Below are 15,524 nucleotides of genomic sequence, written 5' to 3'. Positions count from 1 at the left end.
CAATTATGGCACACTAAGAATGTCTACAGTATGTTGTATTTGTTTTACCAGGTCTTAATTTTAAATGCTTTGTGAAGGCAAACAACGATGAGTGTTTCAGTCTTTTATTATTTTTAATTTTTTAAAATTTAAATTCAATAAGTTAACATATGATGTATTATTAGTTTCAGAGGTAGAGGTCACTGATTCATCAGTCTTATATAATATCCAGTGCTCATTACATCACATACCCTCCTTAATGTGTATCACCCAGTTACCCCATCCCCCCACCTCCCTATCTCCAGCAACCCTCAGTTTGTTTCCTGTGAGTAAAAGTCTCTTATGGTTTGTCTCCCTCTCAGATTTTGTCTTGTTTTATTTTTTCCTCTGTTCCCCTATGATCCTCTGTTTTGTTTGTTAAACTCCACATATGAGTAAGATCGTATGATAATTGTCTTTCTCTGATTGCCTTACTTCGCTTAGCATAATACCCTCTAGTTCCATCCACGTTGTTGCAAATGGCAAAATTTTAGGTTTTTGATGGCTGAGTAATATTCCATTATATTCCATATATATACTCCACTATATATACATATATGTGTATATATATACACACCATACCTTCTTTACCCATTCATCTGTCATCTGGGCTCTTTCCATAGCTTGGCTTGTGGACATTCCTACTTTAAACATTGGGGTACACATGCCCTTTCGGATCACTATATTTGTATCTTTGGGGTAAATACCCAGTAGTGCAAGTGCTGGGTCGTAAGGTAGCTCTATTTTTAACTTCTTGTGGAACCTCTATACTGTTTTCCAGAGTAGCTGTACCAGCTTACATTCCCACCAACAGCATAGGAGGGTTCCCCCTTCTCCGCATCTTTGCCAACATCTGTTGTTTCCTGACTTGTTAATTTTAGCCATTCTGACTGGTGGAAGGTGGTATCTCATTGTGGTTTTGATTTGTATTTCCCTGATGCTCCATGATGTTGAGCACTTTCTCATGTGTCTGTTAGCCATTTCTATGTCTTCTTTGGAGAAATGTCTGTTCATGTCTTCTGCCTCTTTCTTTCTTTCTTTCTTTCTTTCTTTCTTTCTTTCTTTCTTTCTTTCTTCTTTCTTTCTTTCTTTCTTTCTTTCTTTCTTTCTTTCTTTCTTTCTTTCTTTCTTTCTTTCTTTCTTTCTTTCTTTCTTTCTTTCTTTCTTTCTTTCTTTCTCTGTTCAGTTAGCCAACATATAGTAGTACATCATTAGTTTTTGATGTAGTGTTCAATGATTCATTAGTTGCATATGACACCCAGTACTCATCACAACATGTGCTCTCCTTAATACCCGTCACCCAGTTACCTCATTCCCCCAACCCCCTCTCTTCTTAACCCTCAGTTTCTTTCCTAGAGTCCAGAGTCTCTCATGGATTGTCTCCCTCTCTGGTCTTCTGTTCATTTCTGGATTGGATTATTTGTTCTTTGGGTGTTGAGTTTGATAAATTCTTTATAGATTTTGGATACTAGCCCTTTATCTGATAAGACATTTGCAAATATCTTCTCCCATTCTCTCCATTGTCTTTTGGTTTTGTCTACTGTTTCCTTTGCTGTGCAGAAGCTTTTATCTTGATGAAGTCCCAATTTTGCCTTTGTTTCCCTTGCCTTTGGAGATGTGTCTAGGAAGAAGTTGCTGTGGCTGAGATCACAGAGGTTGCTGCCTGTGTTTTCCTCTAGGATTTCAATGGATTCCTGTCTCACATTTAGGTCTTTGATCCATTTTGAGTCTATTTTTTGGTGTAAGGAAATGGTCCAGTTTTATTCATCTGCATGTGGCTGTCCAATTTTCCCAGCACTATTTGTTAAAGAGAGTGTTTTTTCCACCCATTGGATATTCTTTCCTGCTTTGTTGAGGATTAGTTGACTGGAGAGTTGAGGGTCCGTTTCTGGGTTCTCTGTTCAGTTCCTTTGATCTATGTGTTGTTTTTGTGGTAGTACCATACTGTCTTAATGATTACAGCTTTGTAATAGAGCCTGAAGTCTGGAATTGTGATGCCACCAGCTTTGCTTTTATTATTTTTCTTTTTTATTTTTTTTAAATAATTTTTATTTTGTTATATTAGTCACCATACAGTACATCCCCAGTTTTTGATGCAATGTTCCATGATTCATTATTTGTGTATAACGCCCAGTGCGCCATGCAATATGTGCCCTCCTTAATACCCATCACCAGCCTATTCCAGTCCCCCACCCCCCCCGAAGCCCTCAGTTTATTTCCCAGAGTCCACAGTCTCTCATGGTTCATTCCCCCTTCTGTTTACCCCCCCTTCATTCTTCCCTTCCTTCTCCTACCGATCTTCCTATTTCTTATGTTCCATAAATGAGTGAAACCATATGATAATTGTGTTTCTCTGCTTGATTTATTTCACTTAGCATTATCTCCTCCAGTCCCATCCACGTTGCTGGAAATGTTGGGTAATCGTTCTTTCTGATGGCTGAGTAATATTCCATTGTATATATGGACCACATCTTCTTAATCCAGTCATCTGTTGAAGGGCATCTCAATTCCTTCCACAATTTAGCTATTGTGGACAATGCTGCTATGAACATTGGGGTATATATGGCCCTTCTCTTCACTACATTTGTGTCTTTGGGGTAGATACCCAGTAGTGCTTTTCATTTTCAACATCCCTCTGGCTCTTCAGGGTCTTTACTGGTTCCATACAAATTTTAGGATTATTTGTTCCAGCTCTGTGAAAAAAGTTGATGGCATTTTGATAGGGATTGCACTGAATGTGTAGATTGTCTAGGTAGCGTAGACGTTTTCACAATATTTGTTCTTCCAATCTGTGAGCATAGAACGTTTTTCCATCTCTTTGTATCTTCTCAATTTGTTTCACAAGAGTTCTGTAGTTTTTAGAGTACAGATCCTTTACCTCTTTGGTTAGGTGTATTTGTAGGTATCTTATGGTTTTTGGTGCAGTTGGAATTGGGATCTACTCTGTAATTTCTCTTTCTTCTGTCTCATTGGTATTGTACAGAAATGCAACTGATTTCTTTTTTTTTTTTAATGATTTTTTATTATATTATGTTAGTCACCATACAGTACATCCCCGGTTTCCGATGTAAGGCTCGATGATTCATTAGTTGCGTATAACACCCAGTGCACCATGCAATACGTGCCCTCCTTACTACCCATCACCGGCCTATCGCATTCCCGCACCCCCCTCCCCTCTGAGGCCCTCAGTTTGTTTCTCATAGTCCATAGTCTCTTATGTTTCATTTCCCCTTCTGATTACCCCCCCTTTCTTTATCCCTTTCTTCCCCTACCGATCATCCTAGTTCTTATGTTCCATAGATGAGAGAAATCATATGATAGTTGTCTTTCTCTGCTTGACTTATTTCACTTAGCATTATCTCTTCCAGTGCCATCCATGTTGTAGCAAATGTTGAGAACTCGTTCTTTCTGATAGCTGAGTAATATTCCATTGTATATATGGACCACAACTTCTTAATTCAGTCATCTGTTGAAGGACATCTCGGCTCCTTCCACGATTTAGCTATTGTGGACATTGCTGCTATGAACATTGGGGTGCATATGGCCCTTCTCTTTACTACGTCTGTATCTTTGGGGTAAACACCCAGTAGTGCAATGGCTGGATCATAGGGTAGCTCAATTTTTAACTTTTTAAGGGACCTCCACACTGTTTTCCAGAGTGGCTGTACCAACTTGCATTCCCACCAACAATGTAGGAGGGATCCTCTTTCTCCACATCCTCTCCAACAATTGTTGTTTCTTGCCTTGTCTATTTTTGCCATTCTAACTGGCGTAAGGTGGTATCTCAGTGTGATTTTGATTTGAATTTCCCTCATGGCTAATGATTTTGAACATTTTTTCATGTGTCTGTTAGCCATTTGTATGTCTTCATTGGAAAATGTCTGTTCATATCTCTGCCCATTTCTTGATTTATTTGTTTCTCGTGTATTGAGTTTGAGAAGTTCTTTGTAGGTCTTGGATACCAGTCCTTTATCTGTAGTGTCATTTGCAAATATATTCTCCCATTCCGTGGGCTCCTCTTAGTTTTTCTGACTGTTTCCTTGGCTGTGCAGAAGCTTTTAATCTTGATGAAGTCCCATAAGTTCATTTTATCTTTTGTTTCTCTTGCCTTTGGGGATGTGTCATGAAAAAGGTTGCTTTGGCCGATGTCGTAGAGGTTGCTGCCTATGTTCTCCTCTAGAATTATGATGGATTCCTGCCTCACATCGAGGTCTTTCATCCATTTGGAGTTTATTTTTGTGTATGGTGTGAGAGAGTGGTCAAGTTTCATTCTTTTGCATGTAGCTGTCCAATTTTCCCAGCACCATTTATTGAAGAGACTGTGTTTTCCCACCGGATGTTTTTTCCTGCTTTATCAAATATTAGTTGCCCAAAGAGCTGAGGGTCCATTTCTGGGTTCTCTATTCTGTTCCATTGGTCTATGTGTCTGTTTTTGTGCCAGTACCATGCTGTCTTTGTGATCACAGCTTTGTAGTACAGCTCGAAATCCGGCATTGTGATGCCCCCAGCTTTGTTTTTCCTTTTCAACAGTTCCTTGGAGATTCGGGGCCTTTTCTGTTTCCATACAAATTTAAGGACTATTTGTTCCAGTTCTTTGAAAAATGTCCTCGGTATTTTGATTGGGATAGCACTGAAAGTGTAGATTGCTCTGGGTAGCATGGACATTTTAACTATGTTAATTCTTCCGATCCATGAGCATGGAATATCTTTCCATCTTTTTATGTCTTCCTCAATGTCTTTCAAGAGTGATTTATAGTTTCTAGAATATAGGTCCTTTACGTCTCTGGTTAAGTTAATTCCAAGGTAACGTATGGTTTTTGTGCTATTGTAAATGGGATGGATTCCCTAATTTCTCTTTCTTCGGTCTCGTTATTCGTGTATTGAAATGCAACTGATATCTGAGCATTGATTTTGTATCCCGCCACATTACTGAATTGCTCTATAACTTCTAATAGTTTGGGAGTGGCTTCTTTTGGGTTTTCCATATAGAGTATCATGTCATCTGCGAAGAGAGACATTTTGACTTCTCCTTTGCTGATTTGGATACCTTTGATCCCTTTTTGTCGTCTGATTGCTGTTGCAAGGACTTCTAGTACTATGTTGAATAATAGTGGCGAGAGTGGGCATCCTTGTTGTGTTCCTGATCTTAAGGGAAAGGCTTCCAGCTTTTCCCCATTGAGAATAATATTTGCAGTCGGCGTTTCATAGATGGCTTTTATGAGATTGAGAAATGTACCCTCTATTCCTACACTCTGAAGGGTTTTAATCAGGAAAGGATGCTGTATTTTGTCAAATGCTTTTTTGGCATCGATTGAGAGGATCATATGGTTTCTGAGTCTTTTCTTGTTGATATGATGTATCACGCTGATTGATTTGCGAATATTGAACCACGCTTGCATCCCAGGTATGAATCCCACTTGATCGTGGTTGGATAATCCTTTTAATGTACTGTTGGATTCTATTAGCAAGTATCTTGTTGAGGATTTTGGCGTCCATATTCATTAGGGAGATCGGTCTGTAATTCTCCTTTTTGAGGGGGTCTTTGCCTGGTTTGGGATCAAGGTAATATTGGCCTCATAGAATGAGTTTGGTAGCTTTCCTTCTGTTTCTATTTTTTGAAATAGCTTTAGGAGAATAGGTATTATTTCTTCTTTGAATATTTGGTAGAATTCCCCAGGAAAACCATCCGGGCCTGGAGTTTTGTTATTTGGAAGGTTGTTTATCACTGACTCAATTTCTTCATAATTAATTGGCCTGTTTAAGGAATCAATTTCTTCCGGTTTCAATCTTGGTAGTTTATAGGTTCCCAGGAAGGATTCCATCTTTTCCAGATTGCTTAGTTTATTGGCATATAGCTGTTGATAAAAATTTCTAATAGTCCTTTCAATTTCAATGGTGTTGGTCGTGACCTCTCCTTTTTCATTCATAATTTTAATAATTTGGGTACTTTCTCTTTTCTTTTGGATAAGTCTTGCCAGTGGTCTGTCAATTTTATTGATTCTCTCAAAGAACCAGCTTCTAGTCCTGTTGATCTGCTCTACTGTACTTCTGGTTTCCGATTGATTGATTTCAGCTCTAATTTTGGTCAACTGCTTCCTCGTGCGTGGATTAGGCCTGTCCCTCTGTTGCTGTTCCAGCTTCTTGAGGTGAGAATATAAAAACCGCATTTTAGATTTTTCTATTCTTTTGAGTGAGGCTTGGATGGCTATGTATTTCCCCCTTAGGACTGCCTTTGCAGTATCCCATAGGTTTTGGACCGTTGTGTTTTCATTCTCATTGGTCTCCATAAATTGTTTAAGTTGATTTTTGATTTCCTGGTTTATCGAGTCATTCCTGAGCAGGATGGTTCTTAATCTCCAAGTGTTTGAGTTTCTTCCAAATTTTTCCTTGTGGTTGAGTTCCAATTTCAGAGCGTTGTGGTCTGAGAATATGCAGGGGATACTTCCAATCTTTTGGTATCAGTTGAGACCTGTTTTGTGTTCCAGAACATGGTCTATTCTTGAGAATGTTCCATGGGCATTAGAATAGAATGAGTATTCTTTGGTTCTGGGGTGTATTGTTCTATATATATCTATGAGGTCCAACTCGTCGAGTATGGCATTCAAAGCCTTTGATTCTTTGCTTAGTCTTTGCTAGGGTGTTCTGTCTATTTCTGATAGTGGAGTGTTGAGGTCCCCTACTATTAATGTATTTTTATCTATATGTCTCTTTATTCTGGTTAAGAGTTGGCTTGTATATCTTGCTGCTCCCCTTGGGGGCATATATATTTATAATTGTCATATCCACTTGTTGAATACTTCCCTTAAGAATAATATAGTGCCCTTCTGCATTTCTAACTATAGTCTCTAGTTTAAAATCCAATCTATATGAAATGAGAATTGCTACCCCAGCTTTCTTTTGAGGTCCATTTGCGTGAAAGATGGTACTCCATCCCCTTACTCTCAGTCTGAATGCATCTTTGGGTTCGAAATGAGTCTCTTGTAGACAGCAAATGGATGGGTCATTTCTTTTTATCCAATCTGCAACGCTGTGGCTTATGGGAGCATTTAAGCCATTTACATTGAGACTGAATACTGAGAGATATGATTTTAATGATGCCATGTTGCCAGTAAAGTCTTTTTTTGTAGTGGTTGTGACTTTCTTTTCTGTATCTCTCTTGGGGCCTTTTTACCTTTATAGAATCCCCCGTAATATCTCCTGTAGGGCTGGTTTCATGGTTACGAAATTGGTTAATGACTAGCGATTCTGAAATGTCTTTATTTCTCCATCAATTCTGAATGACAGCCTTGCTGGATAAAGGATCCTTGGCTGCATGTTTTTCTCTGAAAGAGCTTTAAAAATGCTCCCCCAACCCTTTCTCTCATTCCAGGTCTGTGTAGACAGGTCTGACGTAATTCTGATGCCTTTGCCTTGGTAGGTGAGAAATTTCTTTGCCCTGGCCGCTTTCAATACTGTATCCTTGGATCTAATATTTGCGAAATGCACTATGACGTGACGTGGCGTAGGTTTGTCATGGTTGAGCTTGGGAGGGGTCCTCTCTGCCTCTTGGACACGAGTGTTTGTTTTCCTCGCTAGATTAGGGACGTTTTCAGCTACAATTTGTTCAAATATCTCTTCTAGACCTCTGTTTTTCTCCACCCCCTCGGGGATGCCGATGATTCTAACATTGGATCGTTTCATTGTGTCAGTAATCTCCCGTACCAATATTCGTGGGCGTGGATTTTTTTAAGAGCAGCTTCTATTTTGGTTTTTTCCTCTATTAACCCATCCTCCAATTCACTATCACGTTCCTCTGCTTCGGTGACCCTGGCCGTCAGAGCCTCTAGTTTTGCCTGCATTTGGCTCATAGAATTTTTAATTTCTGTCAGATATGTTCTCATTTCTGTCCTTAGGGATTCTATATTCTCAGTAACCTCATCGTTAATAGTTTTTTCAATTCTACTCATCATTTTGACCATCGTTACTCTGAATTCCATTTCTGATACTTTGGTTACATCCATATCCATTATTTCTGTGGCAGAGGCCACAGACTCACTGTGTTTTGTTTGCTGGGGGGGGACTTCTCCTTCTTGTCATTCTGATGAGGAGAGGTTGCGGGGTTGTCCAGAGCCCAAATTATTGACTGGGTCCCAGGCCGTGCCCCTTGTTTTATAGGGATCTTAGGGGTGTGGGCTTCTTCTTTAAAGATTTTATTTATTTATCTGAGAGAGAGAGACAGACAGTCAGCAAGAACGGGAACAGAAGCAGGGGAGTGGGAGAGGAAGAAGCAGGCTCCCAGCGGAGGAACCCGATGAAGGACTCCTTTCCGGAACGCCGGGATCACGCCCTAAGCCGAAGACAGGCGCTCAGTGACTGCGCCACCCAGGCGCCCCGGGTTGTGGGCTTCTTGATTTTTCAGCCTGCCTTCTGTGTTCTGGGGGAGGGTCCTGCCGCGCCGATACTCAGGCAACCCTGTTTGGGTAGAGTCTCCGCGTCGCCTGCGAGGGGGGATGGGGATGGGCACTCCCTGAGCCGGTATTTCCAGGCTTTTGTTCTCTGGCGGCTTTCCCTGGTGGTTTGCTGTGCCTCTTCTGAGAGTCAGAGCAGCAGCGGCCAAATTTCAGCCTCTGTCACAGAACAGAGGGATTGTGGCCCATTCTCTACTAATGTTCTGGCCACTTTAACTCCGTTACTGTTGGTGCTGCTCAACCCTGCAGCATCCCGGGATGTGCGCCCCACACCCGGCGTCCCAGCCCTCACTTCCAGGGCCGGCGCGTCTCTGTCCTTTGTGTTTCTAACGCCGCCAGCTGCCAGCCGCCCTATGCGCGCTCCGGAGTTCCCGGTCTCAGTCTGGATCCAGTGAGTGCACCGGGATTCCGGTGATCCGCGAGATGCCTGGTGGCGCGCGCACCCGGCTCACGGTCTCAGTCCGCTCTCTCGCGGATGCCGTCCGTGAGTCCGTCACTCCCCCGTGCAGGTGGCTACTGCTTCCCGGCGCCCGAATGCGGCGTCTCCCTCCCCTTCTGTTTATCTTCCGATATCTGTGCGCGTTTTCACGGCTCCCCACTTCGTACCTCAATACTCGGCGCTGGAGATGTTCATTTGTAGAGATCCAGATGCATCTTCCTGTGTCTCAGGCTTATTCCGTGGTTGTTTAGGCTGGTCTGGTACCTATCCAGCTCGACTCAGGGGACCGGCTGAAAAAGGGGTCCCCTACTCCTCCGCCATCTTAACTCCTTCTCCAATGCAACTGATTTCTGTGCATTGATTTCATATCCTGCCACTTTGCTGAATTCCTGTATGAATTCTAACAATTTTGGGGTGGAGTTTTTTGGGTTTTGCACATAGAGTATCATGTCATCTGCAAAGAGTGAGAGTTTGGCTTCCTCTTTACCAATTTGGAGGCCTTTTATTTCTTTTTGTTTTCTGATTGCTGAGGCTAGGACTTCTAGTATTATGTTAATCAGCAGTGGTGATAGTGGACATCCCTGTTGTGTTCCAGACCTCAGTTTTTCCCCATTGAGAATGATATTTGCTCCAGGTTTTTCATAGATCACTTTAATGATTTTGAGCTATGTACCCTCTATCCCTACACTGTGAAGTGTTTTAATCAAGAACAGATGCTGTACTTGGTCAACTGCTTTTTCTGATTCTATTGAGAGAATCATATGGTTCTTCTCCTTTCTTTTATTTATGTAGTGTATCATATCGATTTGCAGATATGGAACCCCCCTTGCAGCCCATGAATAAATCCCACTTGATTGTGGTGAATAATCCTTTTAATGTACTGTTGGACCTGTTGGCTAGTATCTTGGTGAGAATTTTTGTATCCATGTTCCTCAGGGATATTGGTCTATAATTCTCCTTTTTGGTGGGGTCTTTTGTTTTGGGACCAAGAGAATGCTGGCCTCTTAGAATGAGTTTGGAAGTTTTCCCTCCTTTTCTATTTTTTTTTTTGAAACAGCTTCAGAAGAATAGGTATTAATTCTTCTTTAAATGTTTGGTAGAATTCCCCTGGGAAGCCGTCTGACCCTGGAGTCTTGTCTGTTGGGCGAGTTTTGATTACTGCTTCAATTTCCTTGCAGATTCTGGGTCTGTTCCGGTTTTCTATTTCTTCCTGTTTCAGTTTTGGTAGTTTATATATCTCGATGAATGCATCCATTTCTTCTACATTGCCTAATTTGTTGGCATATAGCTGCTCATAATATGTTCTTATGATTGTTTGTATTTCTTTGGTGTCAGTTGATATCTCTCCTCTGTCATTCATGATTTTATTTATTTGGGTCCTTTCTCTTTTCTTTTTGATAATTCTGGCCAGGGGTTTATCAATCTTATTAATCATTTCAAAGAACCAGCTTCTAGTTTCGTTGATCTGTTTTACTGCTCTTTCAATTTCTATTTCATTGATTTTTGCTCTAATCTTTATTATTTCTCTTCTCCTGCTGGATTTAGGCTTTATTTCCTGTTCTTTCTCCAGGTCCTTTAGGTGTATGGTTAGATTGTGTATTCGAGAACTTTTTGTTTCTTGAGAAAGCCTTGTATTGCTATACACTTCCGTTTTAGGACCACTTTTGCTGCATCCCAAAGGTTTGAACAGTTGTGTTTTTATTTTCATTTGTTTCCATGACTTTTTAAAAATTCCTCTTTAATTTCCTGTTTGACACGTTCATTCTTTAGTAGGATGCTCTTTTGTAAGTGTTGAGACCTGATTTGTGACCCAGTATGTGATACATTCTCGAGAAAGTTCCATGTGCACTTCAGAAGAATGTGTATTCAGTTGCTTTAGGCTGGAATGTTCTGACTATATCTGTGAAATCCATCTGTTCCAGTGTGTCATTCAAAGCCCTTGTTTCCTTTTTGATCTTCTGCTTAGATGATCTGTCCATTGCAGCGTGTGGGGGGGTTGTTAAAGTCCCTGACTATTAATGCATTATTATCAATATGTTTCTTTACTTTGGTTATTAATTAGTTTATATATTTGGCTGTTCCTATGTTAGGGGCATTATTATTTACAATTGTTAGATTTTCTTGTTAGATAGACCCTTTAATTATGATACAGTGCCTTTCCTCATCTCTTATTATAGTCTTTGGCCTAAAATCTAATTTGTCTGATATGAGGATTGCCACCTCAGCTGCTTTTGAATATATTAGCATGAGAAATGGTTTTCCACCCCCTCACTTTAAACCTGGGGGTGTGTTTTGGTCTAAATGATTCTCTTCTAGACAGCATATGGATGGATCTCGCTTTTCTATCCAATCTGATACCCTGTGTCTTTTCATTGGGGCATTTAGCCTATTTACATTCAGAGTAACTATTGGAAGATATGAATTTAGTGCCATTGTATTACCTGTAAAGTCACTGTTTCTGTATATTATCTCTTTTCCTTTCTGGTCAGTGTTACTTTCAGGCTCTCTTTTTACTTAAAGTATCCCTTTTAATATTTCTTGTAGGGCTGGTTAGGTGATCACAAATTCTTTTAGTTTCTGTTTGTTCTAGAAGCTTTTTATCTCTCCTTATATTTTGAATGACATCCTTGCTGGATAAAGTATTCTTGGCTGCATATTTTTCTCATTTAGCACCCTGAATATATCATGGCAGTCCTTTCTGGCCTGCCGGGTCTCTGTGGACAGGTCTACTGTCAGTCTAATGTTTTGACCCTTGTCGGTTACAGACCTCTTGTCCTGAGCTGCTTTTAGGATTTTCTAGTTGTCTCTGAGATTTGCAATTTTCATTATTATATGTTAGGGTGTTTACCTATTTTTATTGATTTTTAGGGGAGTTCTTCTGTGCCCCCAGGACTTGAATGCCTGTTTCCTTCCCCAGATTAAGGAAGTTCTCTGCCATAATTTGGTCCAGTGAATCTTCTACCCCCCCTTTCCTCTTCCACTGGAACCCCAATTATTCTCATATTGTTTTGCTTTATGGTATCACTTATCTCTCAGATCCTCTGCTCATGATCCAGTAGTTCTTCATCTCTCTTTTTTTCAGCTTCTTTATTCTCCTCCATTTTGTCTTCTATATCACTAATTCTCTAATTCTCTCTTCTGCCTCATTTATCCTAGCTGATAGAGCCTCCATTTTTTATTGCATTTCATTAATAGCCTTTGTGATTTCGAACAATTAGATTTTAGTTCTTTTATTTCTCCAAAAGCAGATTCTCTAGTGATGTGTATGCTTTTTTCAAGTGCAGGGAGTAGTTTCATAATCGTTATTCTGAACTTTAGTTCTAACATCTTACTTATATCCATACTGATTAGGTCCCTGGCAGTCAGCATTGCCTTTGTTCTCTTTTTTGAGGTGAGTTTTTCTGTCTTGTCATTCTTGCAGAAAGTGGTCACTTCTCCATTTGTTGAGTTGCAGCTATTCCTTTCTTTGATCTCTGGTTGAGTTTGCAGGTGTTCAGGAATATTTGATCAGTATCTAGCTGAATTCCTGGGACCAGCTAACACTAAGGTCTCCTAATCCTCTGCCATCTTGGCGAGTCTTTCGGTCTTAATATTTCAGGACTCAAATATTGGTATCATCACTTATCAGTGCTTGTAAATATCCGTTTTTTTCTAGGCTTGATGAGTCTTGTATCTTGCATTTGTAAAATACCCTGATAACAGTGTTTTAGGGATTACAGAGTATGTTTGTAAAGTCCCTAGATGCTGGGCATCATAGATAGTAGATGCCAAAGAGCTGCTATTAGTATTATGCATTTTTAAAATTATTTTCAGTTAAGTAGTATGTATTTTATTTATAAAGCCTGGTAGAAAGGTTACATGTGCTTGTATTTATTTATTAAAAATAGGTTTATACCCATATTACTTTTTTAGCATTATAAAGTAATGTCTTTAGTTTTTACTGACATAAGAAATGTTTATGTGCACTCTTATATATATCATTCATATTTATAATATCTTCTTTATGAGATCTCTGGGAATCAATGCTGTTTGATCCTAATACCTGGGACTCCTGAATAGATGATGAGGTTTTTATTTTACAGACAGAGATTATATCTATCAGGTCACATTTCTTTTACTTTTCTTCTTTTCTCTTTTTCTTTTATTTCCCTCTCTTCTATGACTGCTAGAAAACTTGCAGCTAAAATTGGAACCTCTTTGTAAATAGAATACAGATACCTCTGAGGTGGAGTTTTATATTAACTACATTAATCTATTTTATTTTTTTCAGGAGCTTGATGTTGTAATTGGAGATGAACACATTTCTTTTACCACATCAAAAATAGGTTGTCTTTTCTGTTCCATTGATCTATGTGTCTGTTTTTGTGCCAGTACCATAGTGTCTTGATGATTACAGCTTTGTAAGAGAGCCTGAAGTCGAGAATTGTGATGCCACCAGCTTTGCTTTTCTTTTTCACTATTCCTCTGACTATCTGGGCTCTTTTCTGGTTCCATACAAATGTTAGGATTATTTATTTGTTCCATTTCTGTGAAAAAAGTTGATGGTATTTTGATAAGGATTGCATTAAATGTGTAGATTACTCTAGGTAGAATAGACATTTTAACAATATTTGTTCTTGCAATCCATGAGCATGGAACTTTTTTTCATTTCTTTGTGTCTTCCTCAATTTCTTTCACAAGTATTCTACAGTTTTCTAAGTACAGATTCTTTGCTTCTTTGGTTAGATTTATTCCTAGGTATCTTATGGTTTTGGGTACCATTGTAAATGGGATCGACTCCTTAATTTCTCTGTCTTCTGTCTCATTGTTGGTGTACAGAGATGCAACTGATTTCCGTGCATTGATTTAATATCCTGCCACTTTGCTGAATTCCTGTATGAGTGCTAGCAATTTTGGGGTGGAGTTTTTTGGGTTTTCCACATAGAGTATCATGTCATTTGCAAAGAGTGAGAGTTTGACTTCTTCTTTACCAATTTGGAGACCTTTTATTTCTTTTTGTGTCTGATTGCTGCGTCTAGACTTCTAGTGTTATGTTGATCAGCAGTGGTGATAGTGGACATCCTTGCCATGTTCCTGACCTTAGGGGAAATTGACCCTCAACTCTATGGTCAACTAATCTTCAACAAAGCAGGAAACAATACCCAATGGAAAAAAGACAGTCTCTTCAACAAATGGTGTTGGGAAAATTGGACATTCACATGTAAAACAATGGAACCAGACCATTTCCTTACACCATACACAAAAATAGACTCAAAATGGATCAAAGACCTAAATGTGAGATAGGAATCCATCAAAAACCTTGAGGAGCCAGGCAGCTACCTCTCCAACCTCAGCTGCAGCAGCTTCTTCCTAGACACATCGCCAAAGACAAGGGAAACAAGGGTAAAAATGAACTATTGGGACTTCATCAAGATAAAAAACTTTTGCACAGCAAAGGAATCTGTCAAGAAAACCAAAAGACAACCGACAGAATGGGAGAAGATATTTGCAAATGTCTTATCAGATAAAGGGCTAGTATCCAAAATCTATGAAGAGCTTATCAAACTTAACACCCAAGGAACATAGCTGTATAGCAGCTATGTCCACAACAGCCAAACTATGGAAAGAGCCTAGATGTCCATTGACAGATGAATGGATAAAGAAGAAGTGGTATATGTATGAACAATGGAATATTATGCAGCCATCAAAAAAATGAAATCTTTCCATTTGCAAGGATGTGGATAGGACTAGGGGGTATTATGCCAAGCAGAATAAGTCAATCAGAGAAAGACAATTATCATATGATCTCACTGATACATGGAATTTGAGAAACAAGGCAGAGGATCATAGGGGAAGAGAGGAAAAAATGAAATAAGATGAAACCAGAGAGGGAGACAAACCATAAGAGGCTCTTAATCTCAGGAAACAAACTGAGGATTGTTGGAGTGGAGGGGGGTGAGGGATGGGGTGGTTGGGTGATGGACATTGGGGAGGGTAGATGCTATGGTGTGTGCTGTAAATTGTGTGAGACTGATGAATGACAGACTTGTACCCCTGAAACAAATAATACATTATATGTTCATAAAAAAAAGAAACAAAAATATAGGTTCTCTTATTGATGTAAATCAGTTAAAGTGAGTATGCTAAAGTATTTTGACTAAATTGATATAATTTATTTGAGAGGCTCGTTTGTTTTAGAAGGAACATTATTCAGTTTTCTAGGATTATTTCAGTGGCAACTTATCAGTTTATCCTGCAGATATAATTCTGACTTTTATGTCATTAAAGAGTTGCTGTCAAAGTGGTTAGCAGTGTATTTTTCAATTGACAAAGAAATCTTCATCTGACCACTATGTATAACAGTGGTCAAATTTTAAAAGCTATTTTTGGTAAAAATCTGGATAGAGTTTCATAAAATTGAAAAGAAATCCTTGTTTCATTGAACACTACATCTGAAACTAAGCATGTATTTTATGTTGGTTAATTTAATTTAAATTAAAAAAAACTTGAAATGAAATCCTTATTGGATTGTATCAGCCTCATTAGCCTAATATCACATCATTCTCCTCCTTGAGTTTAATATTTGAAAGAAGTTGAAAAAAATCAGTATACCTTAAGTATGATTTTAGCTTCCTCTGTCT

At 39.2% G+C, this 15,524-nt stretch overlaps 1 protein-coding gene across 2 annotated transcripts in view; it reads left to right on the top strand.

The window, feature by feature from the left end:
• LOC123781562 (killer cell lectin-like receptor 2) overlaps positions 1 to 15,524 on the top strand; it is a 42,002-nt gene that overhangs the window by 3,042 nt on the left and 23,436 nt on the right. The window lies entirely within an intron of this gene.

This window comes from Ursus americanus, chromosome 25 (genome assembly GCF_024610735.1).
Source record: "Ursus americanus isolate L20-20 chromosome 25, mUrsAme1.1.p, whole genome shotgun sequence".
NCBI lineage: Eukaryota > Metazoa > Chordata > Mammalia > Carnivora > Ursidae > Ursus > Ursus americanus.
The sequence above is the reverse complement of the archived record's forward strand: the minus strand, read 5'-3'. Positions and strand labels throughout refer to the sequence as shown.